Here is a 6,073-nt window from a genome sequence, read left to right as displayed (position 1 = left end):
CAAGGGACTTTTACACCCCTCCCCCCCGAAATGGACAGATCATCTAAGCAAAAGATCAGCAAGGAAATAAATGCTTTAGAAGACACACTGGACCAGATGGACATCACAGATATATTCAACATTTCATTCCACAGCAACAGAATACACATTCTTCTCTAGTTCCCATGGGACATTCTCTCCAGAATAGATCACATTCTGGGTCACAGATCAGGTCTCAACAGGTACCAAAAGATTGGGATCATTCCCTGCATATTTTTGGACCACAATTCTTTGAAACTAGAACTCACCCACAAGAGAAAGTTGGAAAGAACTCAAATACATGTAGGCTAAAAAGCATCCTATTAAAGAATGAATGGGTCGGGGTGCCTGGGTGGCTCAGTTGGTTAAGCAATTGCCTTTGGCTCAGGTCATGATCCTGGAGTCCCAGGATGGAGTCCCACATTGGGCTCCCTGCTCAGTGGGAAGTCTGCTTCTCCCTGTGACCTTCTCCCCTGTTATGCTCTCTCTCCCCCTCTCTGTCTCTCAAATAAGTAAATAAAATATTTTTTAAAAGGAAGAAATGAATGGGTCAACCAGGAAATAAAAGAAGAATTTTAAAATTTCATGGAAACAAATGAAAATGAAAAACAACTGTTCTAAATATTTGGGACACAACAAAGGCGGTCCTGAGAGGAAAGTATATAGCAACACAAGCCTTTCTCAAGAAACAAGAAAGGTCTCAAATATACAAACTAGCCCTACACCTAAAGGAGCTGGAGAAAGTACAGCAAATAAAACCTAAAAACCCAGCAGGAGAAGAGAAATAATAAAGATCAGAGCAGGAATCAATGAAATAGAAACCAAAAGAACAGTAGAACAGATCAACAAAACTAGGGTTGGTTCTTTGAAAGAGAACATATTATGAGCAATGATACATCAGCAAACTTGACAATCTGGAAGAAATGAATGTATTCCTGGAGACATATAAACTACCAAACCTGAACCAGGAAGAAATAAAAAACCTGAATAGATCCATAACCAGTAAAGAGATTGAAGCAGTCATCAAAAATCTCCCAATAATCAAAAGCCCAGGGCCAGACGGCTTCCCAGGGAAATTTGGCCAAACATTTAAAGAAGAATTAATACCTATTCCCCAGAAATTGTTCCAAAAAATAGAAATGGAAGGAAAACGTCCAAACTCATTTTAAGAGGCCAGCATTACCTTGATCCCAAAACCAGACAAAGACCCTATCAGAATTACACACCAATATCCTTGATGAACACAGATGCAAAAATTCTCACCAAAATACTAGCCAGTAGGATCCAACAGTACATTAAAAGGATGATTCACCATGACCAAGTAGGATTTATTCCTGGCCTTCAAGGTTGGTTCAACATCCGCAAATCAATCAATGTGATACAATACATTAATAAAAGAAAGAACAAGAACCATATGATACTCTCAATAGATGCTGAAAAGCATTTGACAATGTACAGCATCCCTTCTTGAACAAAACTCTTCACAGTGTAGGGATAGAGGATACATGCCTCAATATAATAAAGGCCATCTATGAAAAGCCCACAGAGAATATCATTCTCAAAGGGAAGAAACTGAGAGCTTTTCTCCTAAGGTCAAGAACACAGCAGGGGTGTCCACTATGACCATTGCTATTCAACATAGGACTAGAAGTCCTAGCCTCAGCAACCAGACAACAAAAAGAAATAAAAGGCATCTATCTGAATCAGCAAAAAAGAAGTCAAACTCTCATTCTTTGCAGATGATATGATACTTTGTGTGGAAAATCCACTTTCTGTGGAAGACTCCACTCCAAAACTTCTCAAATTCATGCAGGAATTCAGTAAAGTTTCAGGATATAAAATCAATGTACAGAAATCACTTGCATTTCTATACACCAACAGCAAGACAGAAGAAAGAGAAATTAAAAGAGTTGATCCCATTTACAATGGCACCCAAAACCATAAAATACCTAGGAATAAACCTAACCAAAGAGGCAAAGAATCTGTACTCAGAAAACTATAAAGTACCCATGAAAGTAATTCAGGAATACACAAAGAAAGGGGAAAATGTTTCATGCTCATGGATTGGAAGAACAAGTATTGTGATAATGTCTATGCTACCTAAAGCAATTTACATGTTTAATGCAATCCCTACCAAAATACCATTTTTTTTTTCAAAGAAATGGAACAAATTATCCTAAAATTTATATGGATCCAGAAAAGACCCCAAATAGCCAGAGGAATGCTGAGGCAGAAAGCCAAGGTTGGTGGCATCACAATTCCAGACTTTAATTTCTATTACAAAGCTGTAATCATCAAGACAGTATGGTACTGACACAAAAACAGACACATAGATCAATGGAACAAAATAGAGAGCTCAGAAATAGACCCTCAACTCTATGGTCAACTAATCTTCAACAAAGTAGGAAAGAATGTCCAATGGAAAAAAGACAGCCTCTTCAACAAATCATGTTGGGAAAATTGGACAGCCACATGAAGAAGAATGAAACTGGACCATTTCCTTATACCACACACAAAAATAGACTCAGAATGGATGAAAGACCTCAATGTGAGAAAGGAATCCATCAAAATCCTTGAGGAGAACACAGGCAGCAAACTCTTCGACCTCACCCGCAGCAACATCTTCCTAGGAACATCACCAAAGGCAAGGGAAGCAAGGGCAAAAGTAGATTATTGGGACTTCATCAAGATCAAAAGCTTTTGCACAGCAAGGCAAACAGTCAGCAAAACTAAAGGACAACCAACAGAATGGGAGAAGATATTTGCAAGCAACATATCAGATCAAGGGCTAGTATCCAAAATCTAGAAAGAACTTATCAAACTCAACACCAAAGAACAAATAATCCAATCAAGAAATGGGCAGAAGACATGAAGAGACATTTCTGCAAAGAAGATATCCAGATGGCCAACAGACACATGAAAAAGTGTTCTGTATCACTTGGCATCAGGGAAATACAAATCAAAACCACCATGAGATACCACCTCACACCAGTCAGAATGGCTAATATCAACAAGTCATGAAATGACAGATGTTGGCAAGGGTATGGAGAAAGGGGAACCCTCCTACACTGTTGATGAGAACATAAGCCCATGCAGCCACTCTGGAAAAGTGTATCGAGTCTCTCCAAAAAGTTGAAAATGGAATTACCCTATGACCCAGCAGTCATACTATTGGGTATTTACTCCAAAGATACAAATGTAGTGATTCAAAGGGGCATGTGCACCTGAATGTTTATAGCAGCAATGTCCGCAATAGCCAAACTATGGAAAGAACCTGGATGTCTATCAACATCCATAAATGGATAAAGAAAATGTGGTGTATATAGACAATGGAATACTATGCAGCCATCAAAATAATGAAATCTTGCCATTTGTAATGATGTGGATGAAACTAGATGGTATTATGCTAAGTGAAATAAGTCAGTCAGAAAAAGACAATTATCATATGATCTCTCTGATATGAGGAATTTGAGAGACAGGGCGGGAATCTTGGGGGTTAGGGAGGGAAGAAATGAAGCAAGATGGGTTAGGGGATGGAAATAAACTGTTAGAGACTCTTAATCTCAAGAAACAAACTGAGGGGTACTGGAGGTGAGGGGGGAGGGATAGGGTGGCTGGGTTATGGCACTGGGGATGGTGTGTGCTATGGTGAGTGCTGTGAATTGTGTAAGACTGAGGATTTAGAGACCTGTACCCCTGGGGCAAATTAACATTATATGTTAATGAAAAAAAGAAAAAAAAAAAAGAAAGGCTCTTTATCATTATAAAGCACAAGAAACATCAACTACGTTTTCTTTAAAAATCCATATTTTGGGCAACGCTAGCAGGTGGACTAGCGGAGAGTATTAGAATTTTGTCCTGCTTGTGACAGGCTGAGTTCAGGACAAAGTCAATGACCACTGCCCCTTGTGAGCTACAGCTGCGTCTCTCCAGTTCTGAACCATGTTCCTTCTTAAAATCACTGACCCACAGAATAAAAGGTGGTGATAAGTAGTGTCACAGGAGGTCAGGTAGGGCTTTTCTTATGCTCGAGACTTAGGTCTCAAACTAATACAAAGAAGCCTCAATTTCGCTGCTTTTCCAAGAGAGTTGTCAGCAGTAGGTCTCTGGACACCAGCATTAGGGCTTAATGAGAGATAGGCCAATCCATTCTGCTACCCTCACTGAAACTTTCCTGCCACACTCCTCTGCCTTCAACATGAGCAGAAACCTCAGGGTGAGGGAGACGGGGGAGTATGGTGGCAGGAGAGAAAAGAGAGGAGTCTGGGTCCAGAGTCCACTTGGCGCAGAAACCATAGAATGCTCACCATGGCCCCTGTGTCAGACCACACGGGGACTGCTCCGGGACAGACGTCGGCAGGCTACAGCTCATGGGCCGAATGCAGCCTGTCATCTGTTTTTGTAAATAAAGTTTAATTTGAACACAACCATGCTCCTTGGTTTCCATATTTTCTACAGCTGCTGGCTCCCTACAATTGCAGAATTGAGTAGTTAAAGCAGAAAGTACATGGTTCACGAAGCTGAAAATATTTACTATCTGGCTCTTCACAGAAGAAGGGTGCTGACCCCCACCTACTCTGGGAAAATCATTTACAGAGATTATGGGTACTGGCAAAAGAGGGAGACAGGCCCCCATTCTGGGGACTGGACATCTGCTGGTGCCATTGGTATGTGTGCCTACCTAAACATAGGAAAAAAGAAGTCCAGGAAAATGGCAGGGCAGGGAACCACGTATGACCAAGGAAACACGTGTCTGGCCACTTTCCAGCATAGAGGGGCTGCAAGGATTTCCACAGGCCAAGGGGAATGATGGGAGGTTGTGGAGCTCGAAGCCATCCTGGGAGTAGCCCAAGTTAAGATGTCGGTCATTTGGCAAGGGATACAAGCAGCAGCACAGATGGGGCATCATTGTACTATAGCAGATCATTTACAGAGGGTGGAGGGTGAACTGATATCAAGGTCTTGGATATTGGGAAGGTCCCTTTCATCTAACAGGACCCCTCAAAGAACTCACACACGCATGCCTTGAGAGCAAATTTTTGTGTATCTGTTACTCAGCTGGGCCTGATGGCCACCTAGCTCCAGCCAGGGAAGCAGAGAAGCCATAGGAGGACCACGAGGACACCAGTTACGTAAGAGACACTGTGCTTTGTCATACATCCCTTCCTCACCCCAATCCAGAAAACCTAGAACGAAAAGCTAAAACCAAAAGAAGGAAGGAGGAGAGAAAGGCCCCCCCCCTTCCTCCTCTTACTTCCCATCCCCGATGCAGAGGCTGAAAGGTTCCGGGGAAGCACTAAGTGGGAATTGACAAGGTACATTTGATGAGTATGGGGACTGGACACCAGAAGATGGCTTGCTGTGTTACCCCCTCTCCTCCCCATTGCACATTTACACCCAGCAGTTTAGCCCGTGAACCATGTAGGTGATATTAGTTTGAGTTTTGTTGAGTAATGTATTATCCACTTTCAGTTTATTCTCCTTACTAGCTTTCTTGGTTTTCTTATTGGATTAAAAATACTTTGCTTTTATTTATAAACGAGAAATATTCTCTTAGCATCCCTAACTTAATCGTGAATTTTTAGTACTGAGTACCTGGTACCCTGTAGCATATGATACCAGAAATGAAATGGCTGAGCACAAATTCTTAGCTTCAATTTTAAAAGCTGGGATTTAAACAAAGAAGAAGGGAGAAAGAAAGAATGAAAAAAAAGCTATGGTTAAAGATGGGAATTCCTGCAAGATATTCAAACAGTAATAGTTGGTAGCTAGAGTGTCCCACCGAGGGCATCATTTGTCACCTAATGCAGTACAGAATATTACGTTATACTGGACTCCCACCCAGGATTCATAGAATAAGCATATAATGCATTAGATTTCTTTCTCATTAATAAGAGTCTAGGGGAGGTGGGCAACAGGCTTCAGGGAGTTTTTTATTTTTATTTTCTTTTTACTATTATAAAAAGTTATTTAAGTCTTTAGAAGGTGGATGGAGTTCAGAGAAATTTACTATCTTCTTAGAAAATACATTATTTAAAAGCCCTAATACAGAAAA

This window comes from Mustela nivalis, assembly GCF_964662115.1.
Source record: "Mustela nivalis genome assembly, chromosome: 2".
In the NCBI taxonomy this organism is placed as follows: Eukaryota; Metazoa; Chordata; class Mammalia; order Carnivora; family Mustelidae; genus Mustela; species Mustela nivalis.
The sequence above is the reverse complement of the archived record's forward strand: the minus strand, read 5'-3'. Positions refer to the sequence as shown.